Here is a 12,394-nt window from a genome sequence, read left to right on the forward strand (position 1 = left end):
AGAAAAATTGCTAATAGTCAAAATTGTCTTAGGAAATTCTTTGGGAAGGGACCTCAATGGAGAGGACAGCTTTGCCTCCATGAGTGGGACGGCTTGCTATGTCCTCACCAAGACTGGGATGAAGGAGGTGGACATCAGGTCCACCTCAGTCCAGGGAGAGACTCACTGAGGGGAGCGCATAGGAATTGGGACTGGCTGGGGGGTACTGATCCGATGGCACAGACAGGATCTGACCGCAGGCCATCTCGCCCTGGAGCCTGGGTCCTTAACTACACTGGTTCCACGGGGAAGAGGGCCTCCAGCATCCTCAACTGACAAGGCAGTGCCTGGGGTAAAGCAGTGTTAGGAGCGTCAGTCTGGATTTAGCCTGCTCACTGGTTGAAGACAGCAGGAAGATGGAGCACAGTGGAGAGGACCACAGAAATAAAGGTGATGGGAGGTGTGAGGCCCCAACCGAGCTTCCAATCATCACTGGTCCCCTAGGGCAGGACCAGAGAGGGTCACTTACTTATAAATCAGTTCAGCTACCAGCCTTGGTCTGAGCTGCTCACGAATCAGAGAGACTGGCTGCTTTGAATTTTCTTTGTTTCTTTTCTTTGTTGGTCATAGGTGTTAAGAGGTGGTAGAATGGCCCCAAACCACACCCTAGGATGAATAAAAGGTCTGGATTATCCTCAACCTGGAATTCAACAGGGGGCTACCTGGGGCAGAAGGGACTTGCCCAGACATGTCCGCACATCCTCAAGGGCTTGGGAAAGGATGCAGGATTCCTGGCTCCCCTCCAGACTTTACAACTACTTCTTCTCCTCCTGTTCTCCCACTGTTAAAAGTGGATCTCTTTCCAGAATGCTCTAAGCCTTTTTAAAGGCAGCGATGTTCTGTTTCTGCTTTGGCTATTACCTTCGAGAAATGAGTAGCACATTGCCAAACAACTACTAGTGGCTTTGAACCTGTACTCTAGACTGACCTCTGGCTAAGTGATGGCTATTAGGAAGGACCTTCCTTCCTAAGACTCGCAAGCTGCTTCAGACTTGGCTGTGAAAGCACATATTGGCATTTCTTCTGTCTTTTTCCCCTTCCCCTCACCATCCTTCTCCTGGCCTCTGTCAGCACCCCTACCTGGGTTTCAGTTCATTCATTCAGTGAGTCTGTCACAGACCTTGATGGTGCCTTGCGTATATCTGCCTCAGGTGACCAAGTGGTTTCCTTCAGCCATCATCGCCTGAGGGCTTTCTCTGGCTGCCCAGCCTAGCTTAGCCCCTGGAATAGGACATTCCAGAAGTTCCAGGATATTGTCGCCACTCCTCTCCCCAAGTCCCCAGTAGCCAATGCCTGGTGGAAGGTGGTGGGTAGATGCTCCAGCTCCCTTGCCCAACTGCTGGGGTAACCCTAAAGTGTGTTCTACACTGTGTGCCCTGGAACATAATGTGAATGTAACAACGGAATGACTAAAAAAAAATTGTCAGTTGTAAGTGTTCTGCTGCATGTAATGAGCTACTTTAAATTGGTGCTCAGTGAGATTTAGGCTGAGCTGTGAATTGCAAGACAAGCCAGATGGATAAAGATAAGGCAGGGGGAGATCACAGGCAGAGGGGAGAGAGAAAGAAAGTGAAAGTGAAGTCGCTCAGTCGTGTCAGACTCTTTACAACCCCATGGACTGTAGCCTATCAGGCTCCTCTGTCCATGGGATTTTCCAATCAAGAGTACTGGAGTGGGTTGCCATTTTCTTTTCCAGGGGATCTTCCCAACCCAGGGATCAAACCCTGGTCTCCCGCATTGTAGGCAGAGGCTTTTACTGTCTGAGCCGCCAGGGAAGAGCCAAGGTAAAAGGAAGTTGGGCTCGATACCCTTGATGCAGAGTCCCCAGAACAAAAAGCTCTAGAAGCAAGTGGGCGTGAGAATATTCAAGTCCCGGGGTTTGAGATTGTGGGCCATGGCAGCTGTTTTGTCCCTTCTATCACTGGGATATCCATCTCGGGCAGCTTGAATGTTGCTGGCTCCTTGGCCCTTCGGGTGGCTTGTGCGCACATCACTTCTATTGGAGAAGGCTTCTGGGCTCCTTTGTAGGCTTGGATGGCAAAACCTCCTGAATCAGACTTCTGGAGGGATCTTGGTCCAAAGAGGTTCCATTTATCGGCCGAGCTTCTGTCTTTATCCCCGCTTCCAGAATCCATGGTGCTGAGACTGGGGCCAGGTAAGGCTGTGGAAGAACCAGAAGTGAACCAGCCTCTGGTCTTCTGCTTAGGGGAGGAATGGGGGCTGCTGCTTGAAAGAGAAAGTAAGACCAAAAACATGGGGATGGGGAACAATGTCAGAGTGTTAGTAATGAAGCGGTTTTGGTGAGCAGGACAGTCACTAAGAGGAGTGCCTGCTACAGAAGGCAGGCTTGGCTAGGGATATCGACCTGGCCCAGGGGTTAGTGCAGGTTTCTCTGAGGAAGTAAGAAGGAAACCTAAATCTGGAGGGTCATAAGGAGTAGTAGAGGACTGGGAAGGAAAAAGAGCCTTCCAGGCTGAAAAACATCATGTGCAAAGGCCGTGAAGTTGGAGATATCATGATCCATGCTGACTGAAGGAAGTCAGGGGTAGAGAGCTCAAGATGAGGCTGGAGGGGTAGTGTGCTAGATTGTGTTATAGTTGCACAAATATTCATCCAGCAGCTCTCTGCCCCCTTAGGTATGAGGATACTTCCTATTGACTTGAGACCTGGCCTTATGACTTGCTTTAGTCAATGGAATGTGAGCAACCAGGACTTAAGCAGAGACCTTAAGTATGTTTGAGCTGTTGGACTCGGCCTGTAGCATTTCTAGATGAAGGAGGCCATCAAAGTGTTATATAGGAAGTCCTTCTACCTTCTACTGATCTGCTTAGGTTGGTCTATTGTGTGCCTACTACTTCTATATAGTTGTCCTACAAGGTGATGTAGTGAAGATGTGTGGATGATTGATGGGAAGCTCAAAAGATGCCTTTTAGGTAACAGAGAGAAGTTAGGCTGCTGGGAATGAGCCTTCATATGACATAAATCTTGTCCTTCCTCATCAGTCCCTGGGGATTCCAGGTGAAAGGGCTGTTCTTTGTGCATGGTCTATGATGGTGGTTTAGTGGGAGGCCAGGTCAGACTCTCCTTTCCAGGGTGGAGTCCTTGTGGGCAAAGATTTAAGGGTAGACAAATGTGACAGTAAACATCCTGACAAATGAAGAGAAGAGCAACCAAGCTGAGCATACAAAACTTTCAACAGGACACTGGAAGGCTGACCACCATCTTGGCTCCTCCCAAAGGACCTGCTGGCTCATCAGATGCAAGCTCCCAGGAGGGCTGGAGATCCTGGAGTAGGAGAGCCTATTCTCCATGGAGTAACAGGAATCTTCAGTGTGGGGAAGAACAAAAGGAAGAGAGAGTGAATGTCTTAGGAGTGATCAGATGGGTTATTATGTGGGCAGTCACTCAAGGCCAATGTCAAAATTTCAACCTCTGTTGGGATTATAGTCTGGGTAGGGATGGGGGAAAGGGATTATGTGTTCATAAGCCAGGAGTCGTATTTTATGTCTCCAGAGCAGCCACCAGTTCACCTTGCTAACCTTAGGATTGTACTGTTCTCTGTCTTGATTATAGAGTTAGAGAATCTTGAGGCACAGATGCTCAGTGGCTCAGGAAAGTTTCATGGTCTCTTATACTTAGCTTGGCAGAGATTCAGAGCACTAATTAATTACTTTCTTTTATTCATGCACCAAAATTTGTTGATAATCTACTATGTACCATTCACTGGAATTACAGAAGTTAATGCACAGTCTGGTAGGCAAGCATAGTGTATCTCAACATTTTTGATGCCACAGCCCATAGTGAAAATAACTTTATATGACATCACTCTGAGATGCTATCATGCTAATTGAGTCTCTGTGTTCTCTACGTTAACAAAAGCCTACTTCTTTTGAACTGTGGTGTTGGAGAAGACTCTTGAGAGTCCCTTGGACTGCAAGGAGATCCAATCAATCCATCCTAAAAGAGATCAATCCTGGGTGTTCATTGGAAGGTCTGATGTTGAAGCTGAAACTCCAATACTTTGGCCACCTCATGCGAAGGGTTGACTCATTGGAAAAGACCCTAATGCTGGGTAGGATTGGGGGCGGAAGGAGAAGGGGATGACAGAGGATGAGATGGTTGGATGGCATAACCGACTCAATGGACATGGGTTTGGGTGGACTCTGTGAGTTGGTGATGGACAGAGAGGCCTGGTGTGCTGCAATTCATGGGGTCACAGAGAGTCGGACACGACTGAGCGACTGAACTGAACTGAACTGAACTTCTTTTATCCTTATTTAGTTTTGATCATGGTCTCCCAAAGAGCATATTAATATGCAATAGTGAAATATTTGAAATAAACTGAATGCCCATTTTAGCAAAAGCAGATTCACAGACAAAAATTTGAGCATAATAATTTTTGAGATCTGTATATGTGTGTAGAGTGTGCATAACCCTGGAAGGGGATGGAGAAGTGGTACAAACAAGAGCAGGTGGCCAATAGAGAAAACGTGTTGTTAAGCTGAGTACCAATTGAGCTTATTTCCACAGGGAAAGCTCTGAAACCCAGGGTGGCTTGCACTCCCTTAGAGTTGCTCCATCTACTGGGTGAGGGAGCTGGGGGATTGATACACCCACTTCCCCAGTCACTGGCTGAGAGCTGCTCCTGGCAGATGTTAATTCTCTGACACTTGCCCCTGCTTCATTCATAGGCCGTTCTGCAGTTCTGGAACCAGGCTTCCAACCCAGTGATGTATGTGCCAGTAGTGGCATTTGCCTGGAGCCCATGGAAATGTTAGGGACATGGGTGGAGCCCTGGCAGAGGCTGCTAGACCTATAAGAAAAAGTGGTAAAAAATTTTATAACACACGATTTCATGCAAAGGATAAGGTAGAACTATGATCATTGACTTAGAAATGCTCAGCCACATATTGTTGAGTAAACAAAAACAACTTACAGAACAACAAGTAGGGTTAGACTCAGTGGCTCGATTATTCTATGTATGTGAATATGTCACATGTGAGGGAGGGAAGGCAAGGCTGGAACTAGGCTAAGGCAAAGACATTTGCTTTGTGTACAGATTCTGCAGGAGCCACAAAACCTCAGTAATCAAAATAAATATTTACATGCAATATTTTAAAAATATCAAAATTTATGCAAACAGTTCTCAATGAAAAAAGTATCAAAATTTTTGATAAAATCAAGAGCTGACCTTGCATTTGTACAACTTGGCCTCATTCCCCTCATCTTAATCTGGGCCCTGTTGGATTCTGGCCACTGGAGGTGGAAAGTTGAAGAGGTCCCCTGGGCTCTCTCAGCCCTCCAACCTCTTGCTCATGCCTCCCTTGGCCCATCCCAGCCAATAACACTGATGTTGGAGCCCCAGAAACTCAACATGCAGGGGGCAGCCTCACCCCCTCTGTCTTCCCGTCTCCCCTGCTCACTCACCCCCAAGCAGAAAAGCTAACAGAGGAGGAATGTATGTGAAGGCTCCAAGGCCTGGGACCAGTGCAATTTCCTGAAAAACCGCAATAACTTGGAGGCCAGAAGAACTGGTTCCAAAGCAGACCCACAAAAGCCCTAGCAACCAAGACTTTTGTCTTCCATGCCTGGTCCGTAGTGGGTAGTTACCTGCACTTGCTCTTTCACAGTCCTCTGGGGTGACAGTCTGGGTTTGGGCTGACCTGGCTGGGCTCTGCTTGGTGGACTGAGAGCCCAGAGCCGAAAGCCAAGTCATCAGAGCCAGCTTGTTGAATCCAAGCCATCTCGATGCCTCTCTTCCTGACATCTGGGCCAATTCCAAGAGCTCTCGGATCCCAGCTCCTCCAGGAGTCTGTATGCTGAGAGCCTGTGCAACCAGCGCCTTCGCAAGTGGGCTTCTTAATTCATCAGGCATAAACGACTCAGTTTACGTAGGCCAGTGTGCTAACCACTGACACCCATGGAAGACACAGCAAGGCAAGTTCTGACAGGTATTTTCAGGGCAGTGGCAGGGAGACTGAAGTCACTTGGGAAAGTGTATGAACTCTAGGACAGAATGAACTTTGCTTTCATTTGAAGACTCCATGAATCCTAAGCAGTATTTTCTTTGGGAGATGTTGGCCCACAGCGGTGAGAACAAAATAATGTTTCCGTCTTGACTGAGACATTTGGCCAAAGTATTAATTTCACAGCCAATGTTCAGACTGATTGTTGCACACAACCTTTAGTTTTCTTCCATGGAAAATAAAAGTGCGATGACTTGTTTTTTGGGTCCCTGGCAACTAGCAGAGGAGAGTTTTCATTGTCTTGTTTGTAGTGGGTTCCATTTCCCCCTGCCAATACCTGTAATAAGTGTGTAAAAGTGAAAGTCTCTCAGTCAAGCCCAACTCTTTGTGACCCCATGGACTTATACTGTAACTACCCCATGTAATTCTCCAGGCCAGAATACTGGAGTGGGTAGCCTATCCCTTCTCCAGGGGATTGTCCCAACCCAGGAATCGAACCAGGATCTCCTGCATTGCAGTTGGAGTCTTTACCAGCTGAGCTGCCAGGGAAGTATGAATGAATGCATGGGTGTGTCTCAAAAGCAGAAGCTTAGAGAAAGGAGGAGACAGAGTTTTAATATTCCACAATGAGTATCAGCACCTTCTTGAAAACAACAAATCAGAGAAATGTTCTTCCCCAGAATAACTGATGATGACTCTATAGTCCATGGAGGGTAGGAGTGGGTGAATCTGATCCATAGATCTTCATCTTCCTTCACTGCCTGGCATATTGTCAGCCGTGGGTTAGGAATGGAGGCTCTGAGTTCCAATCCTTGCCTGCACCACTTTCCAGTGCTGTTTGTCTTTAGACAGATGACTTAACCCCTCTGAGCTTCAGTTTCCTCATCCATAAAATGAAATATAACAGTACTTACCACATAGTGTTGTTGTAGCCACTGAATGTGACCTTGCCTTTTCTCACAGTATCTAATGAAGAGGAAGAGCTTAATCAATGATTGTGTTTTATTATTACTCTGGCCCCAGCTGCCGGTGGCAGTGGTAGGCAGCCATCAGGTATGGGAAAGCTGGTTCCAAAGAGACACAGGTAGGGCACTGACAGCTCCAGCTGCACCATCCTGGAGTTGCTGGAGTTTTATATAACCCTTTGCATTCAACTCAGGATATGTATTGCATGTTTAAATAACTGCCAGATCTGATGGGATGATTTTGTGTTACTGTAACGCACCCGGGGCATGGGTCTTGGTCTCAGGGGCAATGTGATTTCTGCTATCTGGGCACGTACGCATGCATGCATGCTCAGTCATGTCTAACTCTTTGGGATCCCATGGACTGTAGCCTGCCAGACTCCTCTGTCCATGGAATTTTCCAGGCAAGAGTACTGGAGTAGGTTGCTATTTCCTACTCCAGGAGATCTTCTTGGCCCAGGGATTGAACCCATATCTCTGGCGTCACCTGCATTGACAGGCGGATTCTTTACCAATGTGCTAGCTGGGAAGCTCTACCTGGGTACAGCTCCCCACTAACAAATCTGCCTTGAATGGTTGTCTTTTCTTGAAGAGAGCCACAGAGGCCAAGTGTCAGGGATCATTCCCTCTTTGGGCTCTTTGTAGAATAAGCCAACATCTGGCACCAGGTTTTTATGTGATACACATGAAACTGAGACCAGCGATTAATCCTGAGAGCCGCAGCTTTGGGTCGAGGTGACCTGATAGAGCTTGGCTGACACCCAAAGAATAATCCACTGAAGTGAAGTTTGCTGGCATGGTGATACCATCATGGTAGGCTGCAAGACCACATTCTAACACTTTCTGTATTTCTTGGTCCTTCTAATTTAACATTAGCTAACGTTCATTGAGTTATTTCTATATGTCAGAAACTGAGTTCGGTACTTATGTCAAGAGACAAATTGATAACACCATTTGTTTTAGAGATGAGGAAATACAGACGTAGAAATTAACTTGGCCTACATCATAGACTCAATAAGTGACAGTACGGTTGAACCCAGATCCCTCTGACTTTAGAACCCTTATTCTTAACCACTTCACTACTACAATATATATATATTGCTATACAGGTCTTTTTTTTGACCCTGAAATGTTTTTTCCCAGTACTGTGGTGGGAAACTGTTTCTACAGGATGGAGTTTAGGGAGTGGGATGAGGAGGGATAGAGGCAGGGAGACTAGCCTTGACTTGTAGTATGTGCCAACTTTTCTGCTGTAAATACTCTCACCGTGGTCAATTTGAAGCTACCAAGAGTTTAACAATCAGTTTACAAAATTCTTGGATATTTAACAATTGGCTCATACAAGCCGGTTTGAACCAACTCCAGCACATCTTCAGAGGTCTAAGTTATCAAGACTTCTAGAGAATATTGTTGGAATAGCTTCTTTCCTAACCATTGCACTCCTTAAATCTTGGCCCTGAGCTTTAGGATTATAAATGAGGCACTGGTCTTCATTCATTCAACAAATCTGAAGTGTTGAAGAGGCAGGAGTGGTGTAGAGATGACTGAGGCACAGTCCAGCCATTGAGTTCCCTGGAAACAAACCCAGAGGTGAGGAGCTGAGTGATTTATGAGGCAGTGTTGCAAGGGAAGCAGGGAGGTTGGCAGGAAGTGTGATGGGAAGGAAAGGTGCAGGGCTATGGTGTGCTGGTATGACAAATCTCACTGAGGGTGTGTTTGGCTCAGTCCTGTTACGGGAGCTCTGAAAAGAGGGTAGAATACACTCAAAGTGTCTTCATGGGGATGGGGAGGGCTAGAGTATTTAAACTTGCCACCTTCACCATTTTGTTATGGGTTAGGGCTGTCTCCAAGAAGACATGTTCAGACACTTCTGGCTTCCCACCAGTACAGGCAAAACTGGCTCCAGCAGCCCCAACAAAGAGGCACAGGTATGGGTTGGCCAGGACCAGAGGGCATCTGTATCTGAAAACAGTGAGGGGATCTGAGGACCTGGGTACAGAGCTCTCACTATCTCCTGAGTAGCTTCTGTGTGCCAGGCACTGTCCCAGGTTCAGAGGAGAGAGGATGTGTGCAAATAGACAGTGTCCCTATGCTCGTGGAGCACATGGTCTGGGCACGGGACGGGTGTCTGAGCAATCAGATTAGGTATATATCATGACAGATTGGAATAAATGGCACAAGGGCAAGTCCAGAGTCATGGGAGAGCCTGTACCAAGACTGATGCTAGTTTTGGGCGTAGAGGTTGGGCTAGGAAAGGCACCGCATGGCGTGCTACAGTCCACGGGGTCACAAAGAGTCGGACATGACTGAGCAACTGAACTGAACTGAACTGAGAAAAGGCATCACTCAGTTTGACAGGATAATCCCTGGCTTTCACCAAAGGTCTTGAAATAGTTGTAAGGCCAGAGGCTAGTCCTATCTTACCTTTGAGTTTCATCCAGTACCAGAAAGTCCCTTGCAAAAACAAAACCAGCACATCAGAACCACAGATTACCTATGGTGATTAATGATTCATGGTACATAGATTACCTACCCCAAATTATATTGTAGTTACTCCTCACCAAAGCCCTATAGCTTACTCTGTTCATTTATAACTCCTCATTGTGGATTTATTCTCAGAAATCTTAGAGCTTTCATACCTTTGACTTACTATGAGACTCAGAGTGAGAGTGCCTAGGTTCAAAATTTGCTGGATCTCCTAGCGAGTATCCTTTGGCAAATAGCCTAATCTCTCTGGGTAGGTTTCTTCATGTGTAGGATAGGGGAACTAGTACCTACCTCCCATAAGTTCCTTTGTGAAAAGTAAAATAAGTTGATATATGCAAACTACTTAGCGCTATCTCTAAGCACACTCTAAACACTTTATAAAAGCTATTTGACATGAAAGGATTTTCTTTAGTACTTTTTAAGCAAAAAAGTGGGTTTATGCATCAAATAGTCCGAATAGATTTTCTCAAACTTTGACATCAGAGCTCTTTATACCCGTGAAACTATAGAACTCAAAGATGTTTTTCCAAATGTGGGTTTAAAATATATTTATTTGTCTATTAAATAATAATAAACTCCTTACATGTTAATATATTGTCTTAGTTCAAGCTGCTATAACAAATGACCATAGACTAGGTGGCCTATAAACCACAGAAATTTATTTCTCACAGTTTTGGAGGCTGGTATTCCATGAAAAATGTGGCTAGTTCAGCTGGCAACTCAAATATCACACACATGATTCTCCTTCAGATGACCATCATACATCAATATGCAGAAGAAGTGCTTTGTGCATACTTTCCATTCCGTTACAAAGAATATTGGAAAAAAGTGTCTTCAAGCATAGAGATATTTAATAAGGTTGATCATCTGCAGTGCTTCATCAAGAACAATCTTTAGAAAATGCAGTTTCACTTGACTGCAGCTGTGTAAAGGTGATACCAGTACCAATGACTACTGGTACAGATGAGTGTTCATTTTAGTTCCTATCACTTTTGCAGTATCAATGCAAATAACACAGTGGAAAAGGCAAATCGTGTACTAGTACTATTATGAAAATAGCTGTGACATGAGGACTCTCTGAACAGGTTTCAGGACTATCAGAATCTGCAAATCACAGTTGAAGACTGCACACCGGACTATTGAAGCATTTATTTTGAGGAAGAGGCTATGATAGATACGAGGGCCTTTGGAAGGTGTGATAGGTTTTTACTTCTGTATTTGTTGAAGTACATCCATCATCTACTGTCAGAAATAAAACAGAAGATATTTCCATTTTACAGAAGTTAGTAAAGAGACTTCCATTCTTGTTTATCCATCTGAGAAACTGGCAACTCTCCCCTCTTCCTTCAGGTGCCTATGAGACCCTAGGTTCCCCAGAATTGGAAATGGTGTTAGACTTGATCCTCTCTTCTATGAAAGAGCTGTGGGGAAGGTCAGTGGATAATTAAGACCAAGGGCTGATGAACATTTTCAGGTCCTTGGATTACCCTCTAGGGCAGACTTCTTGAGTTCATAATGCCAGTTCCCGCCTTTCCTAGCCATGACCTTGGGAAAGTTACCTAACAGTTTCACCCGTCAATCCTTCCTTGGCAAATGAGAAATAATTTTAACCTGTATCTCAAAATGTTCTCAAGAGGATTAACTGAATACCTGAGATGTGTCTGATACGTAGTTCATGCTAGGTAATATCAACTTTTATGAGAATGATTGCTTCACCAGCCAAGGTGGTTTTTCTTGCTCAAAGTTTCCAATATGATCAACAGGTCCATGCTTTCCTCCCTGCTGGTTATAAGCTAATGGAAAATGTCTTTCTAGGGATGAGTCATAGATCGTGACCTCCCTAGTGGAAGTATATCCCCTGGGTCTATAGGGCCTGGAGGGGTTGAGCAGAAGTGTGGTCTCTGTACCCCTTGCCTCCAGAAGCAGCTCCCACGTGGCTGCCTTTGACAGTTCAGGTCTGACCAAGGAAAGAGAAGGCCATGGAATTTCCATGCAGCCTTAATATCATACCAGCTTAAAGCTTCCAGTGACTCCTCCCTGCCCCATGGTCCTTTCCCATAAGCCACAGGTTGGTGTTACCAATAGGGTTCAGCAGGGCCCTTTTCCAAGTCAGGTGACACTGTGTTAACTCTAGTGACTCACTGATTTTTTCATTTTTACCTTTTTTTTTTTCATATAGTCTAGATATGGCCTGTCTGCATCCAATCCCTTCTAGTTTCCAGTGACTTCTCTTCTTCCCTGTGGAAAGATGGGTGTGTTCCCAGGAACAGTTAAAGGCAAGGCAGGGAACAGTATGCGGCCACCTTCCAAATAACCCTCAAATCAGTGGCTTTTCTCCCTGTGATCTCCCACCGCTTAGACAGAAGTCACTTTGTTTTTACTGGGACTTCTTCAGCAACAGCTGCCATCTGGTCTGCAGGCATTATCCAGTCTCCTCACTGCAGCCAAGGAGCAAGTCTGAGACATCCTTGCCCCTGATAGTGCTGGGGACTGGGAGAGAGTATCCAGGGAGGCCCAGGCCTGCCATGTTCCCATGGCTGGCTCCATAGAGCATGGACCCTCACTAGTGTTCAGCTGCAGGGCTGTGGACAAAACGCCATAGCATCCTCACTGGAGGAGGAAGAGAGACCAGAGACGAGGCTTGCACAGACCCTAAAGGTGGGCTTGGGGTTTTGGAAGCAGGGAATTTTGAGTCCCAGGTAGCTAAAATCTAGTGGGGCACAGGTGCCAATATGCTATATTCTTTGGCACCACAGACATCTTGACCCTTCAGGAGGGGTCAGGGGAGGCCCAGCATGGGACATGGTGAAGGGTGCCCTGAGCAAGGACTTTGGGTGCCTTTGTCTGAGGGCAGGGCAGTCTAGAAATGTAACATACTTGCCTTCAGTGCATAATACCCTGCAATGGCTCTCTTCCAGCTATGGGATTGAGTCCTCA

General features: G+C 45.9%; 1 long non-coding RNA gene across 4 annotated transcripts in view; it reads left to right on the forward strand.

Annotated features, from left to right (window-relative positions):
- LOC145520889 (uncharacterized) overlaps positions 1 to 12,394 on the forward strand; it is a 508,290-nt gene that overhangs the window by 150,840 nt on the left and 345,056 nt on the right. The window contains exons 3-4 of one of the 4 annotated variants that reach the window (XR_014064878.1): positions 1,736 to 2,194; positions 3,239 to 4,421. The exons of the other annotated variants lie outside the window; for them this stretch is intronic. This is a non-coding gene — a long non-coding RNA (uncharacterized LOC145520889). Of the gene's footprint in view, positions 1 to 1,735; positions 2,195 to 3,238; positions 4,422 to 12,394 lie in introns of those variants that run through there. 4 annotated transcript variants of the gene reach the window in all.

This window comes from Giraffa tippelskirchi, chromosome 9 (assembly GCF_054371585.1).
Source record: "Giraffa tippelskirchi isolate mGirTip1 chromosome 9, T2T-mGirTip1v1.2.pri, whole genome shotgun sequence".
NCBI classification, from domain to species: domain Eukaryota; kingdom Metazoa; phylum Chordata; class Mammalia; order Artiodactyla; family Giraffidae; genus Giraffa; species Giraffa tippelskirchi.